This window comes from Artemia franciscana, chromosome 16 (assembly GCF_032884065.1).
Source record: "Artemia franciscana chromosome 16, ASM3288406v1, whole genome shotgun sequence".
NCBI lineage: Eukaryota > Metazoa > Arthropoda > Branchiopoda > Anostraca > Artemiidae > Artemia > Artemia franciscana.
In genome coordinates, this window is record NC_088878.1 from 29,423,202 (window position 1) to 29,437,566 (window position 14,365).

Here is a 14,365-nt window from a genome sequence, read left to right on the forward strand (position 1 = left end):
GATTATTTAACTTCAATGTTTTATAGAACAGTTCGTGGTAACAACCTGTAGTAAGGAGCGACCCGGCTCAATAGTAACCAAAACTCTAAAAAACGGAATTTTGATACCAGTAGCTACATTGAAAGAATCGCATTTTAATGCTGATCTTAAATATTTAAGTTTCACCAACTTTAGTCTCACCCATCAAAAGTTACGAGCCTTTAAAAATTTGCCTTATTTCAGAAAACCCCCTAAAATTCATAGAATATTAATAAAAATCACACCATCAGATTCAGCGTATCAGAAAACCCTGCTGTAGAAGTTTCAAGCTCCTATTTACAAAAATGTGGAATTGTGTATTTTTGCCAGAAGGCAGATCACGGATGCGTGTTTATTTGTTTTTTTTTTTTTTTTTTTTTTTTTTTCCAGGGGTGATCGTATCGAACCAGTGATCCAAGAATGTTTCGAGAGGGCTCATTCTAACGGAAATGAAAAGTTCTAGTGCCCTTTTTAAGTGACTAAAAAGTTGGAGGACACCTAGGCCCCCTCCCAGGCTAATTATTTTCCCGAAGTCACCAGATAAAAATTCTGAGATAGCCATTTTATTCAACATAGTCGAGAAATCTTGTAACTATGTCTTTGGGGAAGACTTACTCCCCCACAGTCCCCATGGGAGGGGCTACAAGTTACAAACTTTGACCAGTGTTTACACATAGTAATGGTTATTGGTAAGTGTGCAGAAGTTTTAAGGGGGATTTTTGGTTCGGGGAGGGGCTGAGAAGAAGAGGATATGTTGGGGGAACTTCCCATGGAGGAATTTTTCATGGGGGAAGAAAATTTCCATGTACGGAGCGTTATTTTTATTTTCTAGCATTATTTAATAAAACAATGAAAAAATAAATATGAAAAAGTTAAAGGAGCAGCATTAAAACTTAAAACGAACAGAAATTATTATGCATATTTGGGGTTCACCTCCTCCTAATACCTCGCTCTTTACGCTAAAGTAATTTTAGCCTTTTCAACTATTTATTCTACGGCCTTTGTGATTCAGGGGTTATTCTTAAGGAATTGCGGCAAAATATTCTTAAGGAATTGCAGCAAAGGAAGAGCGAGATACTGACGAATGAGTGAAGGCCCTCATATAAGTAATAAAAACATACGAATACAGAAGTTGGTTACGTAAGGTAACTCGTAAGCTACGTATATCTTTTACTAATAAAAACGTTCGTAAAAATGAAAAGTTTTAGTTGCCTTTTTAAGGAATCAAAACATTGGAGGGCAACTAGGCCTCCTCTCCCATTCCTTTTTTCTCAAAATCAGTCGGTCAGAACTATGAGAAAGCCATTTAGCCAAAAAAATAAATATACAAATTTCGTTTTAATTATTCATCTACGGAGAGCCAAAATCAAAACATGTATTAATTCATAAACGTACAGAAATTAAATAATTTTTTTTTAAACTGAAAGTAAGGAGCGACATTAAAATTTAATACGAACAGAAATTACTTCGTATATGAAAGGGGCTGCTCCCTCTTCAACGCCCTGCTCTTTACGCTAAAGTTTCTTTACTGTTTTAAAAAGTAGAGTTGAGAGCAAGAGTAAAACTTTGGTGTAAAGAGTGGGGCTTTCAGAAGGGAGCAGCCCCTTTCATATACCTAATAATTTCTGTTCGTTTTAAGTTTTAATATCGCTCCTTACTTTCAGTTAAAAAAAACTTGTTTTTTTTCGTTCGATTGTTTGGAAATGTTAAGATACGGCCAACCCATAATAGTAACAGTATTTGGTTTGTTTTAGAGCCAAACTGGATTTATCAGGGAGGATATCCCAAGAATTATTTTTCTGGCAACGACTATTTCAAATAATGGCAGATGTACTTGTGTTGGTTACGAGGCTTAAGGGTGGTAAAAATTTTGGTACTTGTATGATATACCCCCCCCCACCACTCAAGCTGTTCATGTGTTGACGCACTGTAAACCGGTTTCTTTCACTAGTTTCTTTCAACTTAGCGTGAAAAATGATACAGAAAAGTGACAGAATACATGATAAATATATAATTTGGGATATATATTTGTACATTAGGGGGGGGGGGGGTAAAATTTTTGGACTGTGTGAAGTAAAAAAAATTCTTACATAATATCAGAATAGTTGCAGCTAACGCAATTTGTATGCAGACCTACTGTACTTTACCTCCACCCCATCGCCCTAATATACAAATATATAGCCCAAATTTGTTTCTAAAGTATTATATTTTTATTATAATTAGGTGTATTTTATTAGGATTAACCTAACTTCACTTCTTGAATGCTAGGGGGTATATGATCAATGTACCGAAATTTGATTTAGGCTAGAATTATCACAATTTGTGAGGATTCACAATTAATCACAATTGAATTATTAATCACATTATAATTAATAATTAATCACAATTAACTTATATACTAATTAGTTCAAACTTGAAACCGGCAGCCCATTTGATCGTCATATACTTTTAATCGCTGTCCTTTCGAAGCTAAGCGTCCAGGAATCGTGGAATCATGACGTTGTAAATTAACCGTTCTTTCTGCAAAAGTTTCAAGTCCGGCATTTTGTCTCTTTTTCCATCAGGAAGATTTGTTGGTTTCACCCCAGTGAACCCTATTGAGAGGGGTCCAATCAAACCTCTCCTTATAGGTTTTGGAGAACCCTTCTTTTGTAGATATCTTCCTAGATTTTGAATAATGCTTTTTGTATCTTTATTTTTCTTCAAATTAAAAAAAGCCACCATCCCTTGATTTCCAGAACTATTTTTTTTTCATTATCATTTTTTTAAATCTTAAAAAATCTTCCATCCCCTCTTTCATTCTCAGGGGAATTCACATTCCATCTCTTATCTTCGATCCTTCTTGCACCTTTAGTCTGCTAGTTATTGCTCTAAAATGAATTTGAGTCAACAGGCCTGTCGTTCGGCAAGCTTTGGCATGTGTTAGTTTTTTTTTTAAATAGACCTTTTTTTCGACTGACGAAGGGTTTGGGGTGTCAAGTCAAAATATTCGGGATTTGTATTGTATTGAAATAAATACTTTTTTCCTTTTTATAATTTGCTATCATCAGCCGAGTCGGTTGGTGCGCTGGATTTGGGATTCTTTGTCTGAAAGGACGCGGGTTCGAATCCCAGTGTACCCAATTGTTCAGTTTGGGACGGGAGTCAGTGGCGTGACTCTGTAAGCTTAGCCAGAGTCGACCCAGCTTTAAATGGGTACCTGGAGAAATCTGGGGAAGGTAAACAGGAAGGGTGTGCGAAAGCACAAGATGGTTGGCCCCCAGCCCCCCATTGCACTTCCTGGCTGAAGGGCCAAGAAACGGAGATCAGCACCGCCGGTAGGGACTGTAAAGTCTAATGCCGTATCCTTTACCTTTTTTTTTTATCATCCATGCTTGTTTCTTATTTTCAGTCCTTTATGCTTTTCTGGTTTGGTTCTACTGGTTATGGACCTAAAATATAAGTTGAAGGTAATAGACCTGCGGTTTGTCTGGCTATAGTTTATCTATTCTATTCTTCCTTTTCTTCCTATTCTTTCTTCTATACTATCTATTATTCCTTTTTCATGTTTTTTTTTCCGCCGTTAAAGGCTTCCAGATATGAAACGAGAATATTCAGGCTTCGATTGGTATAAATATATAAATATTTATGCTAATTTTAAATACTTTATACATTTTATATATTCTGAGATATTCTGAGATATTTTCTTTTCTTCTCCTTTTTGCTCTTCTCTCTGTGAGTAAGTGATTATTTTAATTTTCTTCTTCTTCTTCTCTAAGTAAGTGGCTCGTTTTATCTTCCCCATTCCTTACAGACCAAAGAGCCCTCGGGGGAATAGTAAAATGTAATATTGTTTGTGTATTTTCATGATGAATAAATTTTATCTTATCTACCTCAGAAACTGTTATTCTCCGGCATTTCGGCGCTAGTTGAGCGAAAATTAATGTTTTGAGGCACAAATTTGAGGAACGGGGTACTTTGCTGTGGAATTGCGAATTTTTTTGAACTAACGTTGTAGGGAGAAGCTACAGCTACAACCTAGTAGCTGAACCACGGCCCATAGTAGCCGAAATCTAAAGGTGTGACTTGCTAAAAGATAACAAACCGTGTATTAGTCCAGTAAGAGAGGCACCCGCATACTTCCACCGTTTACCCAAGCCAAATTAATCAAACACTTGGAAAACTATAGGTTCTATCACTATATTAGCTCTATGACTATCTACCTTGGTTCTACTGCCCTAGCAATGATGATCCAACATATTTCCCAGCCATGTATGATTGCTCAAACACAGTCAAAACCATTCACTTTAACCAAATGGGGGGGGGGAGAAAGATAACCTTCTCTCGGTCTAAAATATTCGACATTACTAAGTGTTCAGAAGATGGGGTTTGAGGTGAAGTTTCAGCTGAGGCAGACTTTCTGATTCCTTAACTTAATGTTTTGTTAAAATTAATGTTTCGAGGCACAAAATTGAGGAACGGGTTACTTTGCTGTGGAATTACGAATTTTCTTGGTTAAAAAGGACGCTAGATATTCTCATTTCAATTCATATGAGCTCTCTACCGATGTTCTAGGGCCACTGTTTCGATTCAGTCAACCAAAAGGGAAAAATCGGAATCAGTGCTACTCGTGCAAAAATGTGATTTTCTTTGTTGTTTGAGGTGGGAGAGTATAAACCTCCCATGAAGGATTTTTGACAGAGAAAATTTTTAACGGTGTACTAGGGTATACGCTGTACTATTTATATAACGATACACGGTGTGCTATTTGTCTCGGTTTGATGTCATTTTTGAGGGGCTTTGGGTTCTTTTTCAAAACTATTAAAATCTATTCTTGTAGTTATAATTTATTTTTTTTGTTAAATATGAATGCAATTTATCCTTTTTAAGACTGTGTTGTATATAAAATATTTGTCACCTGATAGTTTCTTTATAACCTGTTTTCTTAAATTTTGGCTACTATGGGCCGTGGTTCAGCTACTAGGTTGCAGCTGTAGCTTCTCCGTATACTGTTAGTTCAATAAAACAAAATAATGTCATAAAGTAGCCCAAATTACATATAAACCAACAACAATTGCTCAAATGATACTCAGCCTTTGGGATGTCTATGAGTATCTTCTATTGGTTATAATATTTAGTTTATTATTTATTGTAATTTCTGTTTGTTTTATTATTTCATTTCTTCACTGAGATTAAGTTCTGTTTGTTTTAAGTTTTGCTTGTTATATGACATTCTATCATCTCTCTTTAGATTTTAATATTGATCTTTGCTTAAAAACTTCGTTTATTTAACATGATATGATAGTATACAAAATGAAATGAATCTAATGTGAAATGAATAATAAAATAATAATAGAATAAACTAAAGTGTCTTGAAGTTTGGTTTTGTCACTTTGTTGCTTTGGTTGACAGGGCCGCATCCAGGATTTTGTTTCGGAAGGGGGGCGGGGATTATAAAGAAAAAAGTTTACAAAATGCAGCAAAAATATTTTGTATGCATTTTAATTACTTTTGTAAGAATTGGCAAATTTTATTGGGGGAAGAGGCTCAAACCAGATTTCCATACCCTAAATACGGTACTGTTGGTTGGATCACTTTGGCATATCGCTTGTGGTGGTTATATTAATGAGAAAAAAAGATTGGCAGCTATTCTCTATTATTTAGATCAAGTCCAGTTAAACATAAAAACCACCTGACAGGTTGAAAATGGATTTTATTAAAATAATTTAGAAAGGTTTAGTATAGCCCTCTAAACTCTGGGCTAGGGTTCAGGTCGACTATGAGTTTTATTAAAAGAATTTAGAAAGGTTTAGTATAGCTCTTTAAACTCTGGGCTATAGTTCAGGTTGAAAATGGATTTTATTAAAACAATTTAGAAAGGTTTAGTATAGCCCTCTAAACTCTGGGCTAGGGTTCAGGTCGACTATGAGTTTTATTAAAAGAATTCAGAAAGGCTAAGTATAGCTTTCTAAACTCTGGGCTAGGGTTCAGGTCAACTTTTATTAAAAAAAAATTCTGAAAGGTTAAGTATAGCTCTCTAAACTCTGGGCTAGGGTTCAGGTCGACTATGTATTTCATTAAAAGAATTCAGAAAGGTTTAGTATAGCTTTCTAAACTCTGGGCTAGGGTTCAGGTCGACTATGATTTCTATTAAAAGAACTTAGAAAGGTTAAGTATAGCTCTCTAAACTCTGGATTAGGGTTCAGGTCGACTGTGAGTTTTATAAAAAGAATTTAGAAAGGTTAAGCATAGCTCTCTGAACTCTGGGCTAGACTTCAGGTTGACTATGAGTTTTATTAAAAGAATCTAGGAAGGTCAAGTATAGCTCTCTAAACTTTGGGCTATGCTTCACGTCGACTATGAGTTTGATTTCAACATAAGTGTATGCAGTACTGGTTGGGTAAGCCTAAAGAAATGTGAGGCTGAATTGAAGCGAACAATCAAAGCCTCGGGCAAGTGCTTCGACAATCCCGAATTATTTGGAGTTTCGTCATTATCGTCATCATTATACGTAATCATTTCGTCAAACATCCTGAAAAGAAAATCGGGTTCTAAAAAATATCCCAAAAAATCGGCGCTAACGAAAATTAAATATTAGCTTTCCATTTTAATATTCGTATATTTGATAACGCTAAATTTTTGGGAATTTTGGAAAACTCAATAATGTTTTTGTGGAATTCAGGAAATCAGGAAATATTTGAGGATAGTAGAAGCAACGATTCCCTTCTAAAAATGACTAACATTCGATTCAGCTATTAAAGCTGCTACCATTATATATTTTCTTTTATAACTGTTTCATTTCTAGTATTGAAATTTTGCAATTGAACCTACAACCCTCTTCTCTTAATATTGTCATTGTTATCAGAAAGAGATACTTCCTTCCCCCCTAATAATGGCTAAAATATTTTTTGATAAATATTTAGTGGTTAAACTCTCCATTAATATAGGTAGATAGGTAGGTAGGTAATAGGTAACTTTATTCAAAATAATACTATAAACTTTCATTCATCAGCTAAAAAATAGGCCACAATGGCGTATAAGCACAGCTGACATCTAATACGATCCATTCCTTTAAAATATTTCCCTTATCATCAAAAAATAAATAAATAAGATAAATACACTACAAAAAAGAAAACAAAACAAAAACTGATAATCACTTTATCAAAATGGAGGGGGGGGGAAGAGAGATACCTTTTCTCGGTCTAAAATACTCAACATTACTAAATGTTCAGAAGATGGGCTTTGAGGCGACGTTTCAGCTGAGGCAGACTTTCTGATTCCTTAACTTGCTTTGGGAATGGATTCCAGTCGGAGTGAACAGTCGGTCCCATGTATCTGATGACAGGAGCTGACCGGGAAGTATTCCGAAACTCAGGAACAAGACTATTTATATTTCTCGTGTTATAATCACGATAAGAAGAACCTAAGTTAAAAAAATCATCAAAAATATCAGGCCCTAAATTTAAAATTCTGGTAATTATATAAATAATATTTACCTAATTAAAATTCTGTTACACTATAGTATTCTGGTAACGGCTTTAAAACATTCTAAAGTGTTTAACTTTATCATTCCAAAATATGGACTGCTTTACTTTACCCCTTAGCTCCCCTAATGTGCAAACAAATAGCACAAATTATATATGCTTATCAGTTGTGCAACTTCGTCAAAATCCTGAAGGACGGGGGGTAGTTAGAGCCAATTTTCTCAAATCAAGTGAAAATGGCTCTGAAAACTGAAAAATGAGCCATATAGTATCATAAAGGCGAAGATAAACCTTTTTCTGCGGATTCTTCATTTTGCAGGCTTATCTTAGATTTGACAACATTTTGAATTATCTAAATTTCAGCTGGGGGGGGGGTAAACTGGGGCCTTGGAGTAGTTCCCCCTTCCCCTTCCTGCCCCTGATGTCTATTGTATTTTCGATAGTGGAGATCTTTTTATCTTATTAATTTAACGGCAAACGGTAGACAAGTTGTAGAATGAAAACAGTCGCACTGTTCAAAATACAATGAGTACATATACTATTACTACTAATAATAACTCACTGCAGCACCAAGCCGCCTGAGGCCAACACAGCTACGCACGCTCCTCCTCCAACCTAATCTATCTAAAGCCTCCCTCTTTACACCCTCCCAGGAAGTTCCCATTTCCTTTAAATCTTTATTTATGACATCCTCCCGACCCAGACAAGGACGACCTGCTTTCCGTATTGCCCCCTACGGTTGGCCAAAAAGGACAATCTTTGGTAATCTGTCATCCTTCATCCGTAGAACGTGGCACCTAATTTGGGATATATATTTGCACACTAAAGGGTGGTTTGGAAGTAAAATGAAGCAATCTGGATTTAGATAAGATATAACTAAGTATTTTAGAAAGTTTTTAAGTAATTTCTACAATTTATTTTAGAATTTCCTTGTAGAAAGTTGAATCACCAAATACCTACCTTTTTCTGTGCATGTTCATGCTTCAAGCTTGGGTACCTGTTTGCCTAATTACTTAGGTATATTCGAAAACTTATCCACTTCCCTATCTACTGTATCCAGTCATCCATTTTCTTCTCGTACTCGGTAAATGTGTCAGTGTGTACAGACTATGGTCTGCTCCTCTGCTACATTTTGACGTAACTTTGGGTATAGCGGTACACAGCCGGGTTGCTTTAACACCTGTCCCTTCTTATGGACAGTAAGAAAATATAACTTGAGGACGAACATTGGACTTAAAGTTTGGACTTACTTGTGAAAATCGCACACGGATTTAAATTTCATAAAGGTGAGCTCAGTTGAACTTTTGTGTTCCTCTCTGCCAAGGATGTTCTTCAACTCCTATACCCAAAGAGTTATTGTCGGCGGGACACGTAGGCCAATGCAAGGGACTGGAGACCTTTGGTATCTACAGAGGCACCATTTGGGCCAAATCTTGGGGTGGGCATGGGGCATTTGACAGAACCTTGAACAGAATGGATTATGTTGGACATAATGGATAATTATGGCCGAAAAAGGGTCCTTTGTGGTGGAAGCTTGGGCCCCCAGGGAAAATCAAGGGTGGGCATTTGCCCACCCCTTACTCCCCTCCCCAAAATAGCGCCTCTGGGTATCGATTCCTCCACTAAATATGAGGATAATTCCTGTTTATCCTATTATTCAACTTTTTTATTTCTTGATTCCTTGGTCCTCTATTAAAAAAGATAATAATATAACAAAAATAAAATTTAGCGTTCGGATCTACCAGGGAGGATATGGTCTTTAGTTAAAACTGCGATGATATTGGACTTTTTAATTTGTGCACATCGAAAAAGGAAGATTTTGGTTTGTGTCATGTCACTATTTTCATACTTTTTATTTAACCAAATGAAAAATTGTGGCACCATCCGTAAAATCACGACACGAGTCGATAAAACTGCCGCGTTTACCGACCAATTTCAAGATTTCTGTAGATGACATATTAGTATTTTTGTTAGTCTTTATTTAACCTAAGAAAAAATTTTGCCGGAGTTGGAAAAACTTTGATTTTACCGACTAATTTTTTTACCGACTGCCCAAAAGAATTGAAGGGAGCCGTCCCCTTATCCTTCACCACATACGTGACGACCCTGTTTAAGACACACATATTGGTGACCCAAATTACCAAACAATCACCAAATTTGGTAATTCTGGTAAAATTTTCCAAATTTGCTAAATTTCATAAAATTTCCCAAAAAGTTCAAAATTGCTAAAAAATTCGATATTGCTAATTTTGGTAAATTATTTTGGTACAAAACAATTAATAAATTTGATAATTTCGGTAAAAATTACCTGATAACTACTCAATAACATGGGACTTATCACTTCACAGAGATTGAACAGAAAAATAGGTGAATGTGACTGAACTCTGCACATTTCGGCGCCAAGCCAAATGAGTACCCAAAATGACACACAAAATGGATTCAATACAGCAGTTTCAATTAATCAGTAGAGTAATCAATGCAGCAACATCACGATCACCAAGCCCAGACACATACATAAAAGACAGGGGGTCATTCAGGCCTGCAATTCTCCCTCCTATCCAAAATTTTTAGCTCTTAACGATTTTCCTATAATTATTTAATTAATATCCAAAGTCCAAGTCTCATTGTGAGATTTCTCCCCCCCCCCCTTCTGCGAGATAAGGAGCCTTCTCTAACCAAAATTAGTTTTATTTGGATGGATAGTTGCCCTCAAGTCACGTTTTTTAAAGATCATCTGGCGTCTCACACTCATTTGCTTTTTTGACAGGACTAGAATTTTCTGAGGCCTATATTTCTAGTTGCCCTCTAGTTGCCCTCAGTTGCCTAATCTAGTTGCCCTCAAGCTCATCTGGCGTATCACACTCATTTGCTTTTTTGACAGGACTAGAATTTTCAGAGGCCTAGGCTATATTTCTCCAAAACGGATATGCTAAACGGAAATGTCTTAGGTCTTCAATGTCTGCGACCAAAGACGGATCTGCAGCAAAATGTTGGGGGGAGGAGGGGTGACAAAGGTACTTATAATTGACCAAATTGACAAGTTTACTCAAAAAAGACGAAAACGCAATGAGGGGGTCAGAAAAATTCTATAGGGGGAAGGGCCCCCCGGCCCCTCCCTGGATCCACTCCTGTCTGCGACAGCATTCAGTGTATATCTGTAGTTTTATCAATCCCGTCTTAAAATTTCGAGAAAATCATATTTTTTCGCTAGTTATTATTAACAACCTTTTCAAGTTAGGAGTTTTGTTTATATGAGACAGAAAATTGTTAGTATGACTCGGGTAGCAGAAAGAGGGTAGTGCCCAAATCTTACTAATAAGACAATCCCCCTAATCTCAAGATAAATTCCCTTGAGATTCTAACCAAAATTTCTACATTTTTCGTATAATGTTGGTGAATAAACCCCTTCTAGCGTGCATGTGGGTCTCAATATGCCGCAATTCCTAGCGTAGCAGGTGTGCCGTATTACATTTCTAAAAATTACAGGATACGGTTAGCCCAGCACAGAATGTGACTAGGGCAGACACATTAGCATGAATTTATTTCAAGATGTGAACAAGTTGGAGCCCCCCTTCCCTCAGCCATGTCTGGAAGAATCTATTTAAGCAGGGATCTAGCATTTGTAAGACTTTGATAGAACGCAAACAATAGGCGGACTATATAGAAAATGTAAGAAATTGGAATAAAAATTGTGAAAATCGTGAGACTTTGGTGGAAACGAACCCTCAGGGATTGCTACTATACAGTTGTTTTTCTCCCACTCCGGTTTACGTTCTTGAACTGGAAACATCATTTGATTTTTAAAATGGATAATTTCAATATTATTATCAGTAAAATAGGTGCATTATATGAAAATATTTAGTGTTTTTTTTGGAAAGTGGCAAAATGTTCACTTTTGTGGAGGAAGAGGGAGGCACTCTACAAAGTTCTCCTACCTGCGTACATTTCTGGTTTAGAATATTGTGTCAAGATATATTGTGATGATCGAATATCAGTCCTAGAGTCGTGCCCCTCGAGGCCAAGACAGCTGTACAGGCTCTTTTCCATCCTAATATTTTTGGAACTTCAATCTTTATTTCTCCCAAGAAGGTTCCGTTTCCTTTAAATCGTTTCCTATGACATTTTCCCGCCCCATTAGGAGACTTCCTACTTTTCAATTGGCCCCAGATGAATGCCCAAAGAGCGAAATTTCTGGCTATCTACCATTTGTAAATTGTGGAGTATCCATCTTAACCTTTTTGTCATTATAGCCTTAGAAAGCGGGGTCGAACCCGATTTGCTTACAACTTAAGCAGCTTCCAAACTTCATGCGTAGTTTTCTATCCTAAGTGGTTAAGTTGCGTTACGTTAAGCAAAGTCTTTCAGTCTTCTCACTCCATTCTATCGTAAAATTCATAAACACAGCGGACCCTTAAAATAAAATAAAAATTTAGAATGGAGGGTCAGATTCCAGCTCTGATCCACCAGGAAAAGTTTTCCCAGGAAAGTATAATAATTTATTTCCAAAATTGTCTAACAGCTCATCCAAAAATTACAAATTTTTTCTAGTGCTTAGCAATACGGACTACGATACGGACTAAAACGTACCTCCGTATAGTGGCATAAGCTTACGTAATATTAGCCTTATCGAAAAGCGATACGAATGAAGCGTCTGAACGCAGGTCGTTGAGTTCGCTTCGTGTGGCCTGAATCAGGGTGCGCGATCGGGAAATAGCCAAGTCAATGGCCTGGAGCTGCTGAGACAGCGAGTTCGTCGCTCGCATAATTGCTTCTATGTAGTGCAATGGGAAGCTAACAAGGGACGATTCCATCTTCTGGAGCCCAGCTGCCTCTGCCCGTGCTTCGCCGTCGGCTCCCTCGCTTCATATCGGAGTCTAACCTTCGATATAGATCGATACCAGTAAGACCATCGTGTGGCAGCACTTCTTTCCAGCTCTCGAACTGACAGTTTGGCAGCTTTCTGGGCTTCAACAAAGAACTGATGCCGAGTGTTGCTGTTGGAAATGACCAACAGTGCCGACAGATTCAACGCAGCTCGCAATGACAAAATTTAGCTTATATGCATGGCAATGAATGTAGATTGCCTGTGGCGATTTCGCTCTCAAACGACCTTGAACACCGGAGAATGGTCCACTCGTTACGCTTGGTCTGTCGTAGCACTGTGTGACATAGTAGTTCCAATCGAATCCAATTCTTGTCACTGTGTCATGAATGAAATACGCTAGACTTTCATCCGGGCTCTTCTTGTGATAGCATCCGATCGGTCTTTCTTTTACTTTTCCTTCGTCGAAGTACCTAAGAAGAATGGCGAGCTGCTCTTTCTTCGAGTTGTCCTTCGTTTCGTCGACACGGCAAAGTATTTGGCGCTTTTTAATGCTTGCACTATCGTGCGCTGAACCCTGGAACCGATCACCGAAATAAGAGCGTTCTGGTATTCATGGGATGTGTTGTGACCGTATTGTCTCTGCAGCTTGTTGAAGAGCGTAGGAGAGTACTGTGTGAGAAGATTGCACGTCTCGACGAAATTTCCCTTGTTTGTCGAGGATTCTGTTCCGACCCCAAGGGTCGTCAGGTAATTACGCTCTTTGGCTAATATGTTTACGTTGGTTCTAATGGATTATTATGGCCGCCAAAGGGCCCTTTGTGGTGGAAGCTTGGGCCCCTTGGAAAATTTGGGGTGGGCATTTGCCCACCCCTGCCCCCTCCCCCAAATGGCACCTCTGCAGCATCTGCTTTTACATATAATTGTTTGTCATTAACATCATATGAACCCAGAATACATTTTTCTTTTTTCTTATAAAGCTCATATTGTATAACATACCGCCTTTAGAATAACCACTTTCCGTTATTTGACATTGTCCTTGTGATGGATGTTTGTGCAGTATCTGCTTGTGCATACAATTGTTTGTCATTAACATCCTACAAACCTAGAATGCATTTTCTTTTGTCCTGTAAAACTCATGTTGTAGAGCGTACCGTCTTTAGAATTGCCACATTTCGTTATTTAAGATTATCCTTATGATACATGTTTGTGGACTATCTGCTTGTACATACAATAGTTCCTCATCAACAATCGACAAATCCGAAATATTTTTCCTGTCTTTCTGCTCTGCAGTAATATTCATGTTGTATATCACAAAAGGGTTTTTTCAACTTTTCCTCTCTTTTGTTTAACTCCAATTGTGTAACATGCCCCCTTTTGAATTACAACATTCTATTGCTTGGAATTATCATAATAAAGTGTACTGATGCATTTCGTACATACATTTCGTACATATTCTCGTACATACAGCTGTTCTTCAAAAACAATCGAAAAATCAAAAAATTAACCGAAAAGATAAAGCAACGGAATGCTTTCTTTATACAATGCCCCCTATTTAATAATATCCTCAGAAAAAAGACATGGGAAAATTACCTACTGGGCCCTAACAATAACATACGTTGGGGGACATGTTGTAACCACCCTCCAGGGGGTACAAAATATGCCGTTTTTGAAATTCCTCCATAAGCTCCTATAATATTGACAATGTTTGCCTGTTTCCTTCTGTTCTGGAAGGAAATAAACCAAAGTTAATTTAGTCTATTCAAACTATTAGTCTATTTATTTTTGTTTTCTATGTTTTGTTTTATTTATATTTTCTTTTCTTCTCCTTTTTGCTCTTCTCTCTGTGAGTGAGTGATTATTTTATTTTTTTCTTCTCTGAGTAAGTGACTCGTTTATTTCCCCCCTTCTTTATGGGCCAAAGAGCCTTTGAGGGGATAGTAAAATGTAATATTATATGTGTGTTTCGTAATGAATAAATTTTATCTTATCTTATATTATGGATTTTGGTCTCCCAAATTTTGCTCCATCAAAATAAAATCCTGTGCACTCCCATCTGACT

The 14,365-nt window shown here is 37.1% G+C and overlaps 1 protein-coding gene across 1 annotated transcript in view; it reads left to right on the top strand.

The window, feature by feature from the left end:
* Window positions 1–8,593: 8,593 nt before the first annotated feature.
* The window catches only part of LOC136037321 (uncharacterized), a 95,387-nt gene continuing 89,615 nt past the window's right edge, over window positions 8,594–14,365 (top strand). The window contains exon 1 of the mRNA XM_065719989.1: window positions 8,594–8,767. The gene's annotated coding sequence lies outside the window, so the exon portion shown is untranslated. The remainder of the gene's footprint in view (window positions 8,768–14,365) is intronic.